The sequence below is a fragment of the Rhinolophus sinicus genome, linkage group LG07, assembly GCF_036562045.2.
Source record: "Rhinolophus sinicus isolate RSC01 linkage group LG07, ASM3656204v1, whole genome shotgun sequence".
Lineage (NCBI taxonomy): Eukaryota > Metazoa > Chordata > Mammalia > Chiroptera > Rhinolophidae > Rhinolophus > Rhinolophus sinicus.
In genome coordinates this window covers 58167457-58191885 of record NC_133757.1, presented here as the reverse complement: position 1 = coordinate 58191885, position 24429 = coordinate 58167457, and positions in this window count along the sequence as shown.

The following is a 24429-nucleotide window of genomic DNA, read 5'->3' as shown; positions in this document are numbered from 1 at the left end:
TGCTATTCTTGCTGAAGCAACTAATGATCACATTCAATGATCCTGCAATTCCTTGCCTTCCACCTGTGTTGCATCCTAATATCCCCACTGGTGGTATTGTGATTAATCATGATGTGATTGTGTGCCCTAAGATAATTCAAATCCCATTTCTCCCCCAAAAAACAGGTTAACTTTGTACCCTTGAATATGTGATTAATTCAAATTCAAAATCTCATTTTAAAGGTCTGTTTCCTGGAGCCTCTTCTGATATCCATTACTGTATCAGTCAAGTTCTCAACAGAAAACAGATGGCAGATTCAAATTAGGCTCATTTTTTCAAAGGTTTGTTTACAAGAGGTGGTAGTGGATTAAAGAGGGTTACCAGTTCTTTGAAGCTCCAAGGTAGCTTTGACAAAGTCTGATATTTAGAAAGAATGTGAAAGACCTGGATGGCTCTCAAAGTAAACACTGGCCTTAAGGCAAAATTCAAATCAAGAGCAGTAAAGTATGACTTCAAGGTGAAGATAAAGTCAGTGTGTATCTCTAAGACCCTTATAGGGCCAGAGAAAGATTCAGCTTTCTAAGAATAGTATGGGTCTGCCTTGTAGGTGGTTTCAAAAAGGTTTATAAGAATGTTCAGCACAGCATCCTTCTTAGGAGTTGAATTGTGTTCTCCCAAAATTCATACATTGAAATCCTGTCTCCCAGTAATTCAGAATATGACTTTATTCAAAGATAGGGTGTTTACCAAGTTTAAATGATGTCATTAGGGTGAACCCTAATTCATTATGACTGGTGTCTTTATGAAACGGGAAACTTGGAGACTGACTCCCACACAGAGACACCCTGTGAATGTCAAGCAGAGATTAAGGTGCCGTGTCTACAAGCCAATGAATACCAAAGATTGTTTGCAAACCACCAGAAGTTAGGTGACAGGCATAGAACAGGTTTATCCTTACAGCCCTCACAAGGAGCCAACCCTGCCAACACCTTAATCTTGGACTTCTGGTCTCCAAAATTGTGGGCAATGAATGTCTGTTGTTTTGCTAGGACTGCTATAATGAAGCACTCAGTTGGCGGTCCTTTGTTACAACAGCCCTGGCAAATTAATACCGTCCCCATTCCAGCCCCAGGAATCCCAGGGACAGGATAGACAATCTATGAGAGACTTATAAGTGTGGTTATGTTTAATGCGGTTACTCACAATTTGACAAAAAAAAAAAAAAAGGAGGCCAACACATTTATTTAAATGACTTAGTTTGAAAAGGACAGAGATGGAACATGAAAAAAGGGACACTCAATCTACCTGGGGCAGGTACTAAGCTGAGAAGCCTACTCAGCTGAAAACACCAGCCATGTCTTATGGAAAAGAATGGATAATTCACAGGGTGGAGACAAAAGCCACAGAGCATTATTCCCAGGAAGCAAGACTGAGTTTAATTGAGTTGACAAAATGTGCCCAGTTGGGCTTTAGAATTACTATGGATCAGTAAGTGCTATGTACCTTCCATTTCCTCTCTTTTGGAATAGAGGTATTATCTATTATGATTATCCCTTTCTGTCACCCCATTGTGAGTTTTGACATGTGAGGCATAGAACAGATGCCAGTTTTTCCTCTTACAGTTGATTCCTCTTACCAAGAGGAATCATATTCAAAGAACTGCACTCAAGGAGCTTCATTTACCTGGGTTCAATTTAGATGATGAGATCCTAAACTTCAAGCAATTCCAGAATGGGATGAGACTCTGGGCTCTCAGAAGGAGTCTATTTAGTATATTGCAGGAATCTAATTAGTTTGTGGCCAGAATATGGACAGAAATGAATTAGAAGTGGTTATACATCCTTTGAGGCAACTGCCATTGAGAAGTCAGGTCTTTGCCCCCTCCCCTTGAATCTGTGAAACTTATGATGCTTTGACTGGAAAATGGAAATTACACTATGTCAATGTGGTAAGCACAATTCTCAGGTGGCCCCCAATACTGTGTATCCTTCTGTGTGTACCATGTGTAATACTCCGCCATTAAGTGTAAGACTGTGACTCTGATGAGGTATCACTCCCACGATTATGTTACAAATTGAGGGGAAGAGATTTTGCAGATGCAATTAATACACAAATAAGTTGATTGCAAGTTAATCACAAGGGACATTATCCTGAGTGAGCCTGAACTAATCAGATAAGTCTGAAAGAAACAGGCCTTTCATGAAGGAAGAAATTTCCAAACATCAGAGAAATTCTCTTGCTGGTCTTAAAGCTGAAAAGAACAATGTTGTGAGAGGGCCTGTGGCATGAAGCTCATGGCACAGAACTGTGAGCCTTTAAGAAATGAAAGTGTTACGGGGCTTGAAGGTCCGGCTGCTCACCGAGCGCAAGCAAAAGCTTGAGAGACGAGGTTGATGCAAAGAAAAGCAAGTTTATTCAAAATGCCGCCATTCTGGGATGGTGGATTCCTGTCTAAAGGCCATCTGCCCACTCCCAGTGTGGCCAAAAGGTTTTAAAGGTATGGAAGGAGAGGCAGAACACAGGAAAGGGGATGCTGGTGAGGCAATTCCTGGAAAAATGAGCTTCCAAGATTCTGGTTTGCTTCAGGGATAGGAGTGGATCTTATGCAGATGTAAAAACTTCTTTCAAGTCACTGAGCCAAATATCCATAAGGTCTGGAGTAAACAGAACCACTGAAACTGGTAAGCACAGTAAATGAATAGTAAATAGAGTCATTAAGGTTTGGTGGGCAGAAAGAGAAGCAAAGAAAATAAAAACTTTCAAAAATTCCCAAGCTAAACTACACGCTTAAGTAGAATTACACTAGAGCTTTAAATCTCAAAATAGAAGATACAGCATCACCATTACAAGAGTAGCCTCTGAATGCCAATCAACAAGAAAACAGGAATCCATCCTCAAATGAGATCCCAGACTGGCCAATACCTTGATTTCTGCCTTGTGAGACCCTAAGCAGAGGACCTACTACTTCTGATTTTCAGATCTGAGAAATGAGGACGGAAAAGAGGCCACATGTTAAACCTGACAAGCTCAGGAGGCTGAAAATAACCACGTAAGATGGCGTGAGCATAAAAAATTTTCATAACTAAGTGGGCCATGTTGGGAAGTCACATCTTTAGCCAAAACCTTCATTCATAAAGTTAATCTGTGCCTTTAAGTGGGCCTGTCTATTGTCTTTTTGCACCTAAAATGACATTCTTGGAATGTCAGTAATCCTTTTTGCAGACCAGAGCTGGAAACTGCAAAATCCCTTTCTTACTATTATGTTTGTCTCCTGATTACCATCTCTATGTGCTATTAAAAGGGAGCTATTAACTATCCTGCACCCACCTATGTAAAAGAAGTACCTGTCTCTCCAATTTACTTTTATCCAATCCCAGAGATTTTCCTGCTTTGCTTTCTTCCACCCCTTTAATCTACCACCAGTGGATTTCATGTAACCCTCTTTCTTTGATTTTATGTGTAAAATAAGCCGCAAACCGTCATTTCATGGAGCCTTTCCTCAATCTGTTAAGATTTTACTTCCCAACAATTGTCATCAGTTTGGCTCAAATAAACTCTTATAAGCTTTTTTTTTTAGGCTGAATGATGTTTTGTTGACAGAAATAATAAAGTTATGTTGTTTAAACATAAGTCTGTGGTAATTTATCACAAAACAATAGAAAGCTAATACAGATTTTGGTATCAAAATGGGCCACTACTATAACAAATAACTGAAACATGTTAGCAGCTTTGCAATTGGGCAATGAGTAGAGACCAGAAGAATACTGAGGTGACTCAGAAATTTTCAGTTGGCTTGAATAGATTCTTAATAGAAATGTGGACATTAAGGATGTTACCAGTGTTAAAGAAAAAACAAAATCCAACTGAGTAAATTTGAACATATAATTAGCTTTGTTAAGCAATTCATGAATTGGGCATCATCCCATCTAGCAACCAGAAGTGTGCTCTGAGGATTCGTGCAAAATGGAAGGTTTTTCATGGGAAGAATGGTAGGGAAAGGGAGCTATGAACAAAAGAAAATAAAAGATTATTTTTTTGACCTGGATTTCTTCTTTTGGAGGGAAGGAAACAGCAGGGATTTTTATCATGTAAATTGCCTCTTCTTTTTATGGGGCCACCAGACAGATTACCTCCTTGGTACTGACCAGAAAATTCACTGGTTAATTAAGATTATGTTTCTAGGAGAAGTTGAAATAGTCTCTGTTGAAGGAGGGAAATCTGCTGTTCACAAAGCAGGTGTCCGAAAGCTATAAATTCAAGTCAATGTAAACAGATTTAGGAGGTAGCCTGCAATCTTGAGAAAACAAATCATTAAGGCCAGTTGTCCTGTAAATTAGCGAGGCAGACCTAGGCCTTAAGTAGACAGAATCATTAAAGCTGGTGTGCGTACAGCCTTGAGTAAACTGAGTCATCAAAGCTGGCAGGAGGGGAGGGGAGCAAAGACAAGAGAAAAACTTTTAAAAAGTCCTAAACTAAATTACAGTGTTAAATTGAATTACTTAGAGGGTTAAGTGACACTGACAGCCCTAGAAAGGAGTGTCTCCACATGCCACAATTCTCACAGGGAAGCACTAGGTTTTGGTCAGGTGGCTGAAGACAGGAGCAAAGGAATTTTTAGGCCAGTCTGTATTGGGATTTCTGCAGGAAAGGCAAAGCAAGCAGAGTAAATATATTAGGAGTGGCTAGTTTGAATAACTCCAGTGGTCTCTGGGCTACAGGTGTGGTCTCTGGTTGCCTGGTACCTGGCTTGAGATGACTCTGTTACAGATACCAGGACCGGAAAGAACCCAAGCGGCACTCAGAGAGTTAGGAGAGTCAGCTTTATTACACCAGCGGGCTCAGTGGGATCCTTCCCAAAAGACTGAGCCCTTAGCAAGGTTTTGAGCAGATTTTTATAGGTTGAGGACTTCCTTGAGTTGGGGAAGGGGTAGGTGTCATCTGATGATTGGCTCGGGGTGTGGCTTAGAGGGGATTATGCTGAAGTGGGCTGGGCTTAGGTTGGGGACTTCTCTCTTTGCTCGGGCCATCATTTTAGCTCAGTTCCCCATGGCAGGGAACCATTTTAGGTCAGTTTCTCCATCAACTCAGGCACAGGAATGTTGCCTCCTGGTGTGTAGTAGCCAGATAGAGAAGGCACGGCTCTGGATTGGTTAGTTTGCAGATCCAAAAGTCACGATGCTGGCCGAGCCCTTTGCTGTATCTAAGGACTGTGTTGCCCTGGGAGAGGATGTCTCTCCCCCGCCAGAAAAGTTTTTAAAATGTCAAAACGTCATACTACAGAGAAAATATAAAAAATATAAACAGTAAACTGAATGCCTGACTCTACAACTTTTTGCTAAAGCTTCAGAAAGATCAAAAAGATTTGAGAGTGCAGCTTTATGCCTAATGGAGTGAAAACCAGTAAAATCCATTGAAGACCCTTCATGGTCTTGAGAAATTTTGTTCAGCAGAAATACTGCTAGATTGGACAGAACGGGACAAAGAGAATCTGATGGAAGAAGGCCTTCAGAACATGAAAATTCTATTGACAGGAAGCAGGCTAATAAAACGCTTCAGACCCACACACATTCTATTTTCATGAAAAGGAAGGATGACTCAAGAGTGGAAAGAATAGCCCAGAGGGCAGAGCCTAGAGACCTAGCAGAGGATTATTCCTAATCTTTGAGACTCAAGAAAAATCGCACTGTTTGTGCAGCTGTATTACAGAACATCCTGGAACCAGTTACTCCTTTTCATCTTCTAATGTTCCCGCTTTTGAAATAGAATATCTGTAATTGTTATCCAATACTTATCTCACCATTGTATGCTGGGAGTGTTGGAGCTAGGTAACTCATCTCTTTAGTTTCACAGGTTCACAGATGAAGAGAAATTTTGCTGCAGAAACTGAATTTAATGGTTTATACTCCAGAGTTTCATCTTTACATGATTTGGATGATGAGTTCTTGGATTCTGAGCTGAGGCTATAACAGCATGAGACTCTTAGGAACATTGGGAGAGGAGATAAATGTATTTCTCATTTTGGAGGGCTATGAATCATTGGGGACCTCAGAAGGGCTGTGGTAAGCAAACTTCTAAGGTAACCCCAAGATTCCTGCCTCTAGGTGTATGTCCTCTGTGACATCTCCTCCCCTTGAATGTGACTGGGACTTACGAATATGATGGGATGTTTGTTATGTAGTAGTAGAAAACTAACACAGCCAGATACTAGCCTAGTTTCTAAGAGGCAGCTTTCATCTTGGTCTATTCAAGCTGAATAAGAGAGGATCCCTTTAAGCTATGTTAAGATCTATCATGTAAGAATGCTGACTACCCTGCTGTAAAGACAAGATGGAAATGCCCTGAGACCACATTATAAAAGAAAACGGCCATTTAAGCCCAGCCTTCCAGGCGGCCATAGCAATACTTTAGGAATACTAGTGAAGCCCTCTTGGACACTCCAGACCAATCCAGCCTTTAACCAAACACCACCAAAGGAACCACTCAGTGCCACATCAAACAGAAGAATTGGACAGACAGATTCTGCCAGAATTCCAGAATTATGAGAAAACGTAAAACGTTTGTTGATAAAGTCACAAAATTTGGGAGAAGTTTATTATGTAGGATATATCTCTTGGAGAGGGGCTATTAATAGAAATATGAATGTGGCTTTGTAAATCAACATCTACAAAAAGGAAAGGAAATACACAGCGGGATTTAGGATTCAATGGGATAGAAAGCTGACACTGTGATCAGAGATCCATGTAGGAGTTAGGGAACAATTTATGAATCTGGACCTTTCCAGCAGGTTAGTACTTGTTATTGGGTTTGTGTTGTGCCTCTTTTACAGTATTCATGTGTGGCTTACTTGTTCACAGCAGAATTATAAAACCACTGTTGCTAAAGAGATAAGGGAAGGAGGATTTAATGTACGCCTATAGTGGGTGGTTTTTATAGGAGACCACCTTGAAAGAAGTACTGATTTGGGTTTGAAGAACATGGTAATCCAAGGAAGAATCCAAGGAAATAAAACCCATGACCCTATTATCCTCTCCCTCTGCTCTCCTTCCATGGCTTCTAATTGGCTGAAGCTCCAGAAAGCATAAATATGACATGACCATCCCTCATAGTTTGTACAAGTCAGCCTTCTAGGGTAGCAACTATGGTGAAGATGAATGAATATAGATCTGGTAGCGCATAGAAGAGACACCCAGCCCAACTGTAATCCCTGCTGGGATGGAGGTAGCCACAGTAACTAAAGTTCAAGAATGCCTCTTCTCAGGGACTGGGAATTCAGTTGGCTTTCTTGCGGATCTGTTGCTAAAAGAGTGGTGAAATTTCTGTAACCAAAGATTTAGGAGGAGAAAATTTATAAATGGAGAACAGCAGGAAAACTCATGGAGAAAAAATAAAGATAACCATATTTTATTATAGTTCTGAGTAATTAGAGCAGAGCAATTAGCAATCACATTTAGCACAACAGACCATTACTATTTTTGTTTATTGCTAAACCACTTATTGATGAAATAGGTTGAATGTCAATTTTTCAACAATCTACTACATCCCATCTGTCATGTAATTGGTATTATCTAAGCTTGAGCTTCCACAAATGGAATCATTTGGGGACACTGTCTTGCTCTGATACACATTGATTCTGTCCTCCTCCTTTTTTATAAATGGTTTGTTTGTAAATCAACATCTATAAAAAGGAAAGGAAATATACAGCAGGATTCAGGATTCAATGGGATAGAAAGCTGACACTGTGATCAGACATCCATGTAGGAGTTAGGGAACAATTTATGAATCTGGACCTTTCCAGCAGATCAGCACTTGTTATGGGGTTTTTGTTGGGCCTCTTTTACAGTATTCATGTGTGGGTGGAAAAGGGACCACAGGTTAAACCTGACAAGCTCAGGAGACTGAAAATAACCACACAGGATGCAGTGAACATAAAAATTCCTAGCTCAGGTGGACCATGGCCGGTAGTCACATCCTTGGCCTGTAGCTTCCTTGACAAAGGTCAATCTTTACCATAAGTGAGCCTGTCTGTTGTCTTTTTGCATCTAAAATAACATACCCTTGGAATGTTAGTAATCCCTTTTTCCAGACAACAGCAGGAAACTACAGAATCCCTTATTATTATTCCTGTCTCCTAATTACCATCTCTATGTGCTATAAAAAGGCAACTATTAACTATCCTGTACCCACCTTTGTGAAAGAAGTACCTGTCTCTCCAATTTACTTTTATCCAATCCCAGAGATTTCCCCACTTTGCTTTCTCCCACCTTTTTAATCTACCACCAGTGGATTTCATGTAACCCTCCTCCTTTGACTCTACATATAAAATAAGCTGCAAACAGCAAAATCACGGAGCATTTTCTCAATCCATTGAAATTTTGCTTCCCGGCAATTTTCCTAAGTTTGGCTCAAATAAACTCTTACAAGCTTTCTATGAGGCTCGATGCTTTTTCATTGACACTTGAGATGTCCCACTTGCTGAGCAGGATGGCAGGTCCAATTGTCACAACTGCTGAACCCAATGAAGCAAAACAGATACTACATCTGTAAAAGGAATGTAGCAATCACAGATTAATTAGGTTCCCTTTCAAAAGATAAAAGTTAAAAAAAAAATTGTTTCTCTGCACCAGCGTGTTGATGTAGCAGTAACACAACAGGAGTTTCTGAATTTGATGAATGGAAAGGATGAAGAGGTGAATCTGTGTTTGCAAATACTGACTTCACTTCATATGCAGCTTCCGTTAAAAGCCATAAAGGTTTTACCTTCTGCCAGATTTAATAAACACTTCTGTCTCATGTTTGTGGTCAGATGCCAAAAGGTAGTGACTTGCCTCTCTGTTTAGGGGCTATTTTCTGCTGTCTTCTCTCAGCTAGTAGGAGTCTCCATTGGCAAGAAGCCAGATATGCAGCCGTAAGTTTATTTGTAGAACAGAACAGTTGCAAAAGTCCTGGCCTGTTAACACAGACTGTGATAGCTCCCTTAAAGAAGCAACTGGGGTTGTGCTAAGTTTTTTGCTGAGTGACTTTAGCTGAGAGCACTGCAAGAATTCCTATATTTTGCCCTGCAGAAAGTTTTTAAATTTATTTTTATGCATTTCCTCATACTTAAACATTCCTTTCCTACCCAGACATTCAGAATACCTTTAATTGCATATTACTAGGAAGAGCAGCATGCTTTTATCCCTCCCACTACTCTAAGAACAATATCTTATTTTATATTAATTTTGAATGATACAAACAATAGACTGATTTTTTTTCTTCTGGTAAACAAATTCAACCATAGAGAATACATAATGTACAAATCACGAGTTATCTTCATACATCTTATCCCTCATCTTTCTCCAGAGATAACCACCGTTATCCGTTTGGTGTGAGTAGAGATGGACCTGGATAGCCTTGAAGGCTTGCTCCCTACATAGACTTTATATAATTTGTATTCCCATTAAGTATGTATTAGAATTTCCTTCTATATTCACATTAACCATCACTGTGATATTCTATATTTTTTCCAACGTGATGAGGAAAAAACATACACATCCTTGTTTTGCATTTTCCTGGTTGCTAATGAAGTTAACCATATAGTCTAATGGATATGTTAATTTTTTCTGTGAAATTTTCTTTGATTCCCATTGATCCTTGTTAATAAGATTTATTGTCATTGGAAGTCATATGGCTAACAAATTTTCCAATGCAATTTATTTACTAAATCATTCTTTCCTCCATAGAATGAAACTATCAATGTTGTCATATATTGCATTCTTTTGTGTCAGCAGATATATGCAAACTAACAAGTTAGGCTGCCATATTTTTATTGATGCTGGTAGAAGATCCAAGATACCTGGTTCAGAGACAAAGGACTTCTTTAGTCATGACGTAGCAATCAACATGAGTTTCACATTTGCATTGGTTCCCCTTCATCTCAGATGCCATGGAGTCAACGTATTGCTGCTCACGGGGATGTTATGCATGTAATGTATTTATGTCACAGTTAAAGAACCCTAAGCTTAGGAAATTCAATTTTTAAAAATGAGATATAGAACAAATAGTCCAACCTTTGCCCAAGATGGAGACTATGTTTTTAATATACTGGATAGTAGACAAATCTATCCTCTGCTCTCCTGGTAGATACTATTTCTATCTGTTCTCCATAGAGGCATGGTTGAAAAGGTGCGCAGACAAAAACTGTCAATGCCTCTGCTCATAAGACTGTGTAGAAACATGAGAAACCCATGAGAAATGACTTAAAGCAAATAATAATGTAAGCTATAAAATACGTACATTCTTATTTTCATTTATATGTTTGTATTGGCTTTACATTGAAGTCTAATATTAACCTATTTTCCCATTCTTGGGTTAACTTTGACTCTGTTACCATTTGTAAGAATACTTGTACAGTAAAATTCTTATTTCTTGTATATGACCTATATCCTCCCTTATGATAATTTAATTCTTTTTGAAATATACTTAATTTGATATTTTAATTCCATTTTCTCAGATCTCAGTTTTGATTGCTAAGGTTGTTCCTTTTATATTATTTGTAATATTTTGTGAAACTTTGTTGTGTGTTTATCTTTCATTTGTTATTCCGTTTTCCTCTCTGTTCCTCAGTGCCTGGAAAGAGTTTGACTCTGGAAGGTAACACTTCTGCTGTGAATAGCCCTGCTGACATTGGCTAATCAACGATGGCAAAAGCCAGGTTTTAAACTGTGCAGGGGAACAGCAGACAAATGTGTTAGGTCTATACAGAGTGGCATTTTAAATTGGAGGTCTTCCATCAGAGTGAAATGCTTGAAAATCCCTGCTTTATTCTTAGCTTTTGGTAAACAAGGAAAGAGAAGCCAAGTCCAAAAAATGTGGTGACTCAATACTTGGCAATATATCTAAAAATCCAATTTTTAAAAAGTGCTACATGGAAGGACTGGCTTTAGACTGAGGCCTTCTTTGAATTTCCATAAGTAGAATGCCAATGGAGAGGAGCTCCAAATTTAAAAAATATTCCAAGATGCTTTAAGTAACATCACTATGAGGAAGAGTCGGCAAAAATGATAGCCTGCTGAATTGGGCTTGCAAAATCTTGAAACACTGGGGTTATCAGATACAAAATATAAAACAATGAATATATATATATATATATATATATATATATATATATATATATATATATATAAAATCTTACTCCATTCAAGCTGTTGTAACAAAATCCCACAGACTGAGTGGCTTCCAAACAATAGAAATTTATTTCTCACAGATCTGGAGGCTAGACGTCCAAGGTCAGGTTCTGGCGAAGGCCCTCTTCTGAATTGCAGACAGCTCTCACATGGTGGAAGGGGCTAGGAACCTCTGTGGGGACTCTTATAGGAGCACTAATCCTATTCAGGAGGGCTCCACCCTCATGACTTAAGCACAACCCAAATGCTCCACTTCCTGATACCCTTATACTGGACATTAGGATTTCAACATATGAATATTAGTGGGACGCAAATATCCAAACCATAGTAGGAATAAAAAAGACAAAGTTGGAAATATGACTAATGCATAAGACAGTATTGACTTTGAAAAAGATACTTTTATTAAAAAATTATACTTCCCTGGAATGAAAAAATTATAAAAGTTGTAATTATACTCATTGACTATTTTGCAGCACATTAAACAGAGTGAGATTAATAGGAAATTCGGACAACTGGATAAATTATCCAAAGTGTTACAAAGATAAAAACTTATGAATATGAATTAAAAATTAGGACATATAAATGAGAGGATGAAAAACTCAAACATAGCTCTAATTTGATTTTAAGAAAGAGAAAATAAAAAGAATAAAGGGTATCTAACTATTTGAAAATAAAATGAATGAAAAAAATTTTTATTAAAGCTCACCAATCCAGCATCCCAATGAGTACTAAATAGAATAAATGAAAATTAATTTATGAAAGTATATTGACCTGTTATTATGAAAATGTAGAACTTCAAGGAAACCTAAAAGTTGTCAAAGAAATCAAAGGGAAATGAGTTTCCTAAAGTACACCTAACTTCTCAATAGTCGCATTAGAAACCAATAGAAGAAAATAATAACTTGAAAATACTAAGAGAAGTAAAGTTATTTTTTACAGATTTGAGAATTTCCTTGCATCTATGTATGAATGCGGATTGTTTGTTTACAAGTAACAAAACACATGTACTCTATCCTAAGGGGGGAGGAGGGGGAAGGAGAAAGAACATTTATTGCAAAGGTCTAGACTCTAGAGCATTTCATGAAACTCAAGAACCAGCATGAACAATTGATCTCCAAAGGAACTAGAACAAGGAACTGAAAATAGAAGGAATCAGAGCCGTTCTCTTCATTCTCTCATTCTCTCTCTCCCTCCCCTCTTCCCCCCTCCCTGCCCCAACCCCTTTGGGCAGTCCATGAATGAGCACAAATGTTCTGTGAGTATTGATTTGGGGTGTCCAAATAAATTTTAGCAAGTAGACAAATTCACAAACATAGAATCCATAAATAATGAGGATTGATTGCATAATTTAGTCTCAGGATTTTATGTTCCATGTTGCTTTGTATATTCTCTTGAATACTGTCAAAGAAAACCATAGTGCTTATTCATGAGCTATAACAATTTTTCTCTCTCAGCTATACTCTGCAAAATGTCAATCACTATGTTAACCTTGTCAGTGTTGGAAGAACCAATATTCTGCATTGCAAACTTATTTCCTGCAAAGAGAAGAGAATCCGCTGAATATATGATTCTTAATATCATCACCATGAAGTTCAGTTTAAATTTGTTTGGAATAATATTAATTACCTTAGTAATATACACGTCAGAGAAGAAATAACTTAAAATGGAATGTAGCCAATTATCTAAAACCTTATAACTGCTTATTTCTGTGTTACATTCATTCAGCATATTTGCAGTTACGGTGATTTTCCTGTAACTGGTTTTACTGAACACACTCTCCAAACTTTGATGAACCACTTTGAAGTTTAATTTTATCTTAATTATGATGAGCAAATTGCCCCTTAATGATTTTCAAGTCCAAACATCTGCTTTAAAAAGTCTCAGTGACCTCTGGAAATAATGTCTAGTATGTACTCATTAACTCTTAACTTTGGCTTTGCAAAAAGACAGGTCCACACAGAAGTTTTTCATTACAAAAATGTATATGTCACATTAAGGTATAAATGTAAAAATTATCTATTCATCATGGTCAGATTTCCCCAACTTAATTTATTTGTACTTGTAATTTAAAAAATAATATTATAGAAGCCTTATAAAAGAAAGGAAGAAGTCACCTATAATTATGTAAGTCACATAATTACACTTAACACTTAAGGATAATAACACAAAAGTATAGTTTCAAAAGGGAATAGTGGCAAAAATTTTCCTTTTTAAAATCAATAAGCGGTTGCATATTTTTTGTTAAAATTGGGGAAAGGAATTCCCATTATAATTACTAATAAAGGAAATTATCAAAATCAGTATAACTTAATATTAATCAAAACTTGCTTAATCAATTAGATGGAAAGGAAGCAAAGTTAATAGAGACAATAAATTAATTATTTATTTGTTATAGGGAAAATGGCCAATAATTTGATAATTTACTCATTATATGGTTATATACCTAAAAAACAAAAGGATTCTTTAAGAAGATTATAATATTAAAGGATTTGTGTCTGACTAGAAGGTTAAGTGTGGAAATAAGGATTGTTTAATATATGTGCCAGCAATAATGAGCTAGAAAATAAGTGAAAGAAATTATAATAGTCATGATATCAACTAAATGTATTCTGAAATACACATCCTGAGAAATAGGTATTTTCTGAAATGAAAAATCCATACATATTCACTGAGGTAGTAAACCAGGAACATGAAAATGGGAAAGCATAAGTAGAGTAGAAGAGAGCAGACATAGAACCCTACCTATGTCCTAGGTTCAAATCCCAACTCTGCCAGATATCAGCTCTGCAACCTTAAACAAATTACTTAACCACTGTGTCCCTCAGTTTCCTCAACTCTAAATCCCAGCTACGTATTACTAATGCCTGTCTCATAGAATTTTATAAGGTTTGAATGAATTAATATCATGGACATAAAACACTGCCAGAGTATAGTGATGCTGTGACTGTGTCAGTTATTCATACTGTAGTTAAACATGAAAATTTTAATCTTTTACAAATAAAGGCCAGGCCTAATGCCAACATCACAATCAAACTCCTAAAAGCTTTCCTTGGAATTCAAAAAAATGTTTTAATCAAATAAATTAAGAACAAGTATAAATAATGAGAATCAGAATAATGGTCAGGTATATTTATCATTACAAATTAGTAAATGCAAACTTAGATAACACAGTAAGATATTAGAAGTATTAATAGACATGCAATCCTGGAGCTTTCAGTAAAGATGCATTAAAATATCAACTACCATGGATTGACACGTCAGATACTCCAACAGGCTTTTAACCAGCACACACCAACACAGCAAGGCAAGTAATTCGCTACTGTCCCATTTTACAGGTGAGGATACAGAATAAAACGGGATTACATTGCTTGTTAGTAGTTGTGTCTTAACAAGGAGAAAGAAAATATTTAGAGTATGAAACAGTAAAGTTCAATCATATTATTAAATATTGTATTGTACTTTATTTCATTAAATATTTTTAAAGTAACACAAATAAAACTGGGCACGTCATGAATCAGGCTTAGCCTAGATTTTTAGTCCAATAAACAGCAATCCAATTCATAAAGCCTTGGTGAGCAATGTCAGCCTTCCTACAGTTTTCTTGGAGAGGTCTGTAAATAAACACATCAGAGAGCAAAATACTGTAGAGGACATCTTAAGCCTCTTCTTTCCACTTTCTCTTCCTCCAGCTCACTGACCCCCTCACCACCACACCTTCCCTCCATTGCTTTTTTTTTTCTTTCTTTTCTCCATGGCCTCACTGTGCTCTCCACTTTTCCCATATCTGGGAGATGCACTATGATTCCCTTGTCTCATAACATCTCTTGATGTAATTAGTACGCCTCCCTTTCTGTTTACCCAATTTCAACCCCTCATTCTAGTAACTAATGCCAATTTATTTTCATCTTATACTTATTTAAATTATCTCTCTTTCTTTATATACAAATTGTAAACATATTTCAACGTTGGTGTATAATCATCCCACATATGATATTTTAACGGCATAAGAACCTTCCATTGTATGAACGTTTCCTATTACATCTAACCAATTCTCATTTGTTGAAAAATTTGGTTTTTCAAATTTTTCATTACTACAAACAACTGTAAACAAACAGCTTTGCAGTTAATTATGTTAAAATTTGACCATACGCTTAATTATTTCCTTAGGATAAATTTCTAGTAATTGAATTTTTGGTTCATTGTTTATACATATTGTTAAGGCTTTTGATACACACTATCAAATTACCCTGCAGAAAGTTTATACATATTTAAATTCACTCCAGCAGAGACTGAGTGATAATAAAAAAAGTATCTCATCATTATTTTAATTTGCATTTCACAGTAAGGTGTGAAATTGTATAACAACTTTACTTTTGCCCAAAATGTAGCCAGTTGTCTTTATAGTGTTTGTTGTTTGTTGATTAAACCAGTTGAAAATGAAACAATATATTACACCACAGTATCATATACACACATACATATACACACAGAACACATGTAGTATTTCCTATGCATTGAAAGCACACACACATATGCACATACAGAAGGTACCAAAAAAATGTACAAACATTTTAAGAAAGGAAAAAAACTATTAAAATTGTAATACTCAATATATACCGATAACAAAAGATGAATACAAGTCACGTTTGGCTTCTCCAATTACAAGCGGTGCTCAAAATGTTTACCATCAGCGTCCAGACACTTTTGATTACAGTGAACTACTGCTTGAGCAATGTTGACCAAAGTGTCCACTTGTATATTTTTGGTACCCCTGGTATATTTCAAATCACTGGCTGATCACTTAGAAAATCAAATAGATAAATGCCTAACTCCTACATATTTACCACATAGAGCAGTGTTTTTCATTGTGTGTGTCCCAAGCCCATGAGAGGTTTTTGTAATAAATTTAGGAGAACAAGATCAACATTTTCTCAACCACCACAGAACACAACAGAACAAAATACATCTTTGTGTGTTTGTTTCCTTAGTAACATGTAAAATACATTTCTTCCTGTGAGCTCTGATCAAAAAATGTTTGAAAGGCATCAATATAAACAACATGTAGAATTAAATATGCTAACCCATGTAGTGTGCTTTGTGTAATACTTGTAAACAATAAGCACTTAGTACATATTCTGCAAGTGTTATGATCATTATACACATACATTTGTGTATATATCAGAATCAGGAAAATGTGAGGCTTTTTGAATGAAAATATGCCTTCTAATATATGTATAACAAACCTCTGCCAAGGTCTTCAGCACTGTTTACCTCTACAAATAGATAGTCCCACCTGAATTTAGGGCTTTACTACATATTCCTTGTAAAAGTTTGTTTCTATTTATTGAGTCCTGCTTTACACTGAGTAGGGCTTGTGAGACTAGGCTTATGCAGTCCGTAACAACTGCTCATGGGCATTAACTGAAGCTGGCAAGTCTCTTTGTACCATTGACTCTCTAGATGGGACACAACTTTCACAAGAGTCAAAGTAGCCGAATTTGTCTTAAGTTCAGGGCTTTTACCTTGGTCCTAGTAGGAAGTTCTTAGCTCAAAGAAGGATGAAATAGCAGGTGTCTCAGCATTTTCCTCAAGATGTTTGAATACATATATAAATCATAGCCTATATTCTTAAGAAAATTATTCTCAGATCTCAACTCATTTTCCTTGTAAATACTGTCCTTTAAAATACCCTTTCTTAATTGATTTAGAAAGAGTAACTACTGTGAGTGTTTTGCCCTTGAAAAGGACATGTCTTCCTATGATGTCCCTAATTCAGACTTAAATGAGACCCTTCATTTTTCAATGATTTATGCTAATATTCTTCCTTTGCCTGGGAACAAGTTTAAATACATCAAGTCTGCATACGTAATTTAAGCATTCACCACATGATAAATGGATTACAAATTATCCTCATTAATCAAAGTCCCATGGCATGACCAGAGCCAAAATAGCAGTGCTGGGCACATTGAGAAGTGCTGAGAAAACCTCTGACTATTCCAGTTCAAACCATCTCATTAAAAAGAATTATACGGCCCTATGTACCAGTGATCCTCAAGAGATATCTGAATATAGCTTAGAAAGTCCTATATAATCAGACCATTTTTTACATCTCTATCTCCAATTCTGGCACTTTGCTTCCCCATAATCATGTTCAAGTTATAATCTATGATTCCAAGTTTCTCAGATCTTTCTTTGTCTCTCCTGTCTCTGGACCCTCTCCTCTGCTCTCCTCAATGCCCGGTCTGAGTCTCCACAAGTGTGAGATAGGTACGACAAGTGGTGTAAGAAACCATTTCAAACTGATGCTCAGACAGGGCTTTGGGTATCATTGTATCACAATATAGGAAAGGTTATTTGTCTTCTAATTAGATACATCAATGAGAAAGTCTCACTTCCATACTAATTGAATTTATTTGTTTATTTACTCAACATTAAGATTGCTAATACCCCCCTTTAAATTGTCAAAGGAAAGGTCTAAGGCTCAGAACTTTCTGCAGTAGGCAATAGTTAGCTAAAATTTAATTATATGTCTTGTGTTATACTTCTTTTCAGAGGTACCTTCTGCTTATAATACATGATTTTGATTTTTCTTCTCGTGGAAATGATATAAACTTGTTTTTTAAAACAATTTTAATTTAAATTAAAAAATGAATCGACCAAATATAAATATTCCGTAAATATTAGTGGTTGTTTGTGAATATGGCAAAAATCATAAACTTGGTAGGTATGTAAGTAAAGTTTTGGAAATCCTGACCTAGAATATCCTTCCTCACACTCTTCCTGTATCTTCAGTTCTCACCTGAAGTTTCACTTTTGACAGAAAGACATTTTGACTCTCTCAAATCTGGTTCCCTTACCTGTTTTTTTTTTTTTTCCTCTTGGGTTTTGTTCTCCTTCTACAAATCTATCAAATTATTTCTTCCCTTTTAAATTATGTATTAATTTAAAGAAATATACAAATAAAAATTATATGCTTGCCTTTATCCTCTGTATCAAATTCTGTGAAGGCAGCTACCATTCAAAATATTGTGATAAACATTTGTTGAATCAATAAGTATAGAACTTGGATTAACAAGCACAAGCTGTTAAAAGGGTGGAATTATCATGATTACATCTCTAAAGTATGGCTTTGAATTGTTGCTCTTCTGTTTCTTCCAAGATTTTCTTCCTTTAAAAAAAAAAAAAACAAAAAAAAAAACTATGATCAAATACAACATACAGAGGTATAACTCTAGACCACTATCCAATTGACATAAAAGGAGCAGGCTAATACCAGACTTTGCTCACTGGCTGGAAAGGGATTCCCATAGTCTATCAGCCCGAGAGCTACAAACTCAATGTTTGGTTGAGCTGAGTCATCAGAAAACCTGTCATACTCATACTATACATGTGGGTGGGACTGAAACAGAAAAACACCAATCTGTTGATAATTAGTCTCAGAATCTTTTCAAATGTTGATGTCATCTTGTTCACATCTAGGCACATTAGACATCCATGAAAAGGAGCCTGATGGGGGGGGGGGTGACTGTGAACAGAAACTAATAAACCAGAGCTATGAATAGAAATGAATGGCAGAGACTTAAGAAATCCCTAACTTGTAAGGGAGTGTGATGGATGCTAAGGGAGTCAGTCTTGCAATTGCATTTGGAGAATATTTATTATTGGAGAGATGACTCCTTATCAGTTAGTCAGTAATTGAGAATTTGATTAGGTAATCAATAATTTAGCACCTTAACTGTCCATAAAATATTTCATTGCAATCTCTTAAATGAATTTTGAAATTACTCATGGTAATTAAATTTCTTTCTTAGGCAATGCCTATGAAATCATAATATTCCTTTAGTACAGCAAACTAAGAGCTATTTAAAGGGAAGGGCTACTGCACAGAGGAAAAATACATTATGTATCATGTGCTTAATTTAGGGGACATCATACCATATAAAGCAAATTGTTATTATATTTTTCAATATAACATATCTCTTAATGAAGGTGCAGATTACCTTACGAATATGTGTTTTTTAAAATTCTCTTTGAAGTTAAAAAAAGGTAGGGTAAGGTATTATTTTAAAAAGCCTAATTTGTCACCCATGGAAACCACTATATTGTACTAATACATTAAACTTGCATTTCATAAGATATTTTTGTAATATTGTCTAATCACAAATATTAAAATATTACTATTTCAAAACTAAAAATAAAAATGGAGCAAACGTGAATGATATACAATCTCATATGATTTTAGAGATAATAGAGATAGTTATGATCATTCATTCCACAAATATTTATTTGATCAATATGTGTTGTGCACTGTATTATATGGGTGCTGCCTCCATGGGAGTTTTGCTTTTTATTGCTGGGGGATCAGTATTTTTTAGACACATTTTGGAAAATATGAGATGTCAGGAAGTCAATGTGATAAACTGCTGGGCGTGCCTCTTCTCTGAATGATCCTGGACTGCATTCTCCATTTATCCTTCAATCAGATGTGACCAAGTCACTGAGATCTGGACAGCGGAGTGTGAGTGGTGGTGCTTATGCCTGACCCATGGAAACTTCCCATCTGTGCCCCTTCATGTTCCTTCTCCTCTACCAAGTGAATAAAAATGATAAGTCCTGAGAGATGAAGGATACTGGATCCCATCGTCATCAGGAAGTACAGAGCATCACACCAACAAGAACCCCACTTTCGTTATATGCCAACAAAAATACCTGATGTGTTCTCATCATCTCATCTCAACCTTTGGGGCTGTTGGGGCAGGCTAGCCCTACCCTAATTACAATACTTCAGTAACTTGGACTCAGGTAGAAACTGCATGGTTTTGACCTTCAGTTCCTCCACTTATACCTTCTGTCACTTTGGACAGTTGTGACAGTCTATTTACTTCATCAAAAAATAAGGCTAATAATTATAGCCACCAGATATGTTTGTTGGGAAGAAGAAAGGGGTTTATATATGTATAGGAATTATGCCAGCCCCTGGTAAATAAGTAAAGAAGGTTGACTACTTTTCTTATTTTCCTCAGAGGATCCTTAAGAATTTGAGAAGAAAGCAGAAGTGGAGATGTGATGTTACAAAATAAGAAGTGAAAGCTCCCATAATGTTGGACAGGTTGGGTGGAAGAGGTGGGACATATATGAATGGTGCAGGACCAGAACATGTCCTCTGGTGAGGAAGTTGATAATCTGACCAACCGTTCATTAGGTGCTGTAAAATTCTCTGTTCACTGAGGACCCCTGTATTGTCTAGTGCAGTTATATCTATGGCGAATAAACCCCTAACAGTATATGGAGAGAGACAAGCTGTTGTGAAGGAGGTAATACAAATAGCATCTGAGAGAAAAAAAAAAAAAGGAGAAGAAGAAAAGGGGAGGAGAGCCAAGAGAAAGAAAGAAAAATGGCCTCAGCAGCAGTAAAGCCATGCGAGAAGCCAGATGAAACTCAGAATTTCTCAGGGAAGGGAGAGAATTCAGGAATCCCAGGCATTCAGAAGGTACAGCATCAACAATCATCTTGTTTCTTCCCCTGCCCTATCAGGGTAGAGGAACTAGAGCTATATTTGAGGATAAGACCTACATTATTATCTGTACTTTAACCAGTCAGAGAATTGTGAATTCATGGATGTGTCTATGATATTATCCACTCTTGCCATGACAGGTATAATTATAAAGAAGGGGAACATTTAACATCCATCTTGAGGTAAATGGTGAACTGCCTTATAATAATCACATAGATTTATTTGACACTTATTTCCTCAAAGGTAGCCTCAGGTCCATAAAATATAAATGTTCTTATTGTGTTTTCACTTATTAATTTTTATATAAGGAAACAAAGCACTTAAAGAAATTTTCTATTAACCACTTTACTAGCATTTATCTAAGTCATCCTGAGTCTGGGAAATCAAGTGAAATTTTATATTTCTCATGTTGATTTGACTAAAACCATTCTAAGTGTCTCTAATGAATATTTTCCTGACTATTCAGGTCTTCTTATGACAAGATTTCCTTGTATAAACTGTTAACTCTCGCAGACACATGTTAGAGAAGAATGAGAACAGGAGGTCGATGGGAGGTGGTGAGAAGCTCTGGTTAGGGAGAGACGAGCCTTGGATTCAGCATTTCACGCTGACTGACACACAGATGGTTAAGGTTATTGCCCCCACACATTGGCTTTGAAGTGCTGATTTTCCAAGAGCAGGGTGGTAGGTATGTTACTTTTTATCCAGCAGCATTTCTTCTGGAAGTACTGCTCCTTTTCATCTGGTGGGGATCTCAATCACATGACGTGAACACTTGACCTGAACAGAACAAATCATACTCAGCCTTGGGATTTTTCTTCATCTGTCCGGACGAAGGTACTCCTTCTCTTTTGAGACATATAGCTGTAATGATTATATGAGCCAAGAGAAGATTCTGGAAATCTTTCCCTGAAAATGAGTTCACCACAGAGGAAAGCAGAGTCAAAAGATGAATGGAGTGAAGTGGTGTCTCCATGAAACAATCTGACCTCCTAAAGACAGCCAAGCGTGCATCTAACTCATCTGTGTACCTTTTGTTTCTCAGAGTGTGGCATCTGGAGCAGAAGCAGCAGCAGCAGCAGCAACAATAGCACCAAACCAAGAGAAAAAAAGTGGGCAAAGGACTTCAATACATATCTCTCCAAAGAATACATACAAATGGGAATAATAAGTATATAAAAAGATAATATCATTAGTCACTAGAAAAATGCAAATCAAAATCGCAATGAGATATCATTTCAAATCACTAAGATGGTTTTAATAATAATTAAAAATATTTAGTATCGAGTATTATAACAAGTGGAGTAATTGGCAGCCTCGTAAATTTCTGGTGGGGATGTGAAATGGTACAGGAATAGGAGAAAAGAGTTTAGCTGTTCCTCAAAAAGTTAAACATAGAATTATCATATGACAGAGCTAGTCCACTCTTAGGCATTTAGCCTCAAAAATTGAAAGCGAGCGTTCAAACCAAAACTTATGCACTAATGTTCATAGCAGGATTATTAACTAAAGCTAAAAGGTAGAAACAACCCAAACGTCTGTCAACCGATGAATGGATAATCCAAATGTGGTATATCCATACACTGAAATTATGTGGCCATAGAAAGAAATGAAGTACTCATACATGCTATAACATGCATGAACCTTGAAAACATTATAATAAGTGAAAGAAACCAGACACAAAAGATCACATCTTGTATGATTCTACTTACACAAAATATCCAGATTAGTCAAATCCATACAGACAGAAATCAAGTTAGTGGTTGCCAGGGGTTACAGAGAGGTGGTAACAGAGGTGACTGTTTAATGGGTACAAGGCTTGCTTTTTTGGGTGATTAAAATGTTCTGAAATGAGATAGTGGTGATATTTGCATTCACATTGTGAATATACTAAATGTCACTAAATTGTATACTTTAAATAGTATATTTTGTCATGTGTGTTTTACCACACATGTACACATACACACACAAGATCTGTAGTGTAGGGAACAGATCTTTTTATTTATACACAGAGTACATAAAATAATTGCCTGACACTTCAAATTTCTTGAGAAGGTACAATGAGAGCCAGATGTCACCTGAATATGCATCAGAATTTGTACCACAGGAGAGGAATTCCAAAATTTAAGAACTCAAGGTATATAGAACTATTGGTATACCTTCCATTCATCCTCCAGAGATAAAGAGATAAAATACTATCTTTTACTCTAGAATGTAAACCAGTCCTCTCTTGGGGCGGAGAGAAATGTTTCTATGCCAGAATGTAAGCAATTGTCACAGGAGGGATAAAACAAGGGCATCTCTAGACTTTATTACCCTTAGGATGGGGAAAAAAACAAAAAAAACCCCACAAACTCTGGAAGAAAAAAGACAAGGATCTCTGAGTTTATCCCCCTTAGAATCTAAGCAAATATTTGTTGGGGAGAAGAGATATTCTCTATCTTTATAACCTGTCAATGTTCATTACTCAAGACCATATAAGAACCCAGAAAAAATCAAATATAAACAAGACTGTTTTTTAACACTGGTTTAAAAAAAAAATTAAAATAAATGCTATCTCATCCAAAGAAACATTTTGTTTTCTTTCTCACTATGCATCACTTTTTTCAGTTTGAATAGTTTCTGGGCACTGATTACCTTTGGGCGCCATTTACTGTATCTTTGAGACAAGTTCATCTTTTGGATAGGTGTGTGCTGGGTTTTGATTGTCATGAAAAGAACAGGGTTTATTATACGTAGAATATATTAGACTGGTGCAAAAGTAATTGCGGTTTTTGCATTTATTTTTAACCTTTCCAACTGCAATTACTTTTGCACCTACCTAATAGATTCTTAACACTATTTAACAGATGACTATTATTTAGTAACTTCTTGTATTTAATATATAGACAAATAGTATTTAGTAGCTTGTGGGAATACCTACTATAATATGACATTAAATTAATTCCTAGTACTATGCAGTTTTTTTTTTGTTTTTTTTAAGGATCTTGTTTTCTTTTTCTTTTTTTCTTTTTTTTAATTTTATTTTATTAAATTTATTGGGGTGACAATTGTTAGTAAAATTACATAGATTTCAGGTGTACAATTCTGTATTACATCATCTATAAATCCCACTGTGTGTTCATCACCCAGAGTCAGTTCTCCTTCCATCACCATATATTCGATCCCCCTTACCCTCATCTCCCACCCCCCACCCCCCGCCCCCGTTACCCTCTGGCAACCACTAAACTATTGTCTGTGTCCAGACAGAAAAAGCAGAGAACCATGTGATTTCACTGATACGTGGTATATAAACCAAAAACAACAAAAGAACAAGACAAACAAATGAGAAACAGAAACTCATAGGTACTATGCAGTTTTACACTGCTCCTTTGTTTTGTTTCACCATCAATCTCTTATTTAATGAACTGTAATGCTTATTTTTCTTTAAACTTTTGTTTTCATGCTCAAAGGGTAACACAAATCTTATAAAAATTTCCTTTGAAATCTAGCCAATATATACGGCTTTGAAGAGTCTGGTCCAACATGTAAATTTCATCAAAGATCTGCATTAATCAGTTGATTTTTAATTGTAAAGAATGAAGGGAGGCACTACACCAGAAAAAAAAAAAAAAAAGGATTTAATGAACAAACCATGTGGGTCAGAAGAACTTTTCATAACTCAGTCACTTCTCTTTAACAGGCCACTAAAATGGAGGTAGTGTCTGCCCGAACAGTGGATGTTACAATTACATGACAGATATTTAGAAGTCAGAATTAAGATTCTAGATTGA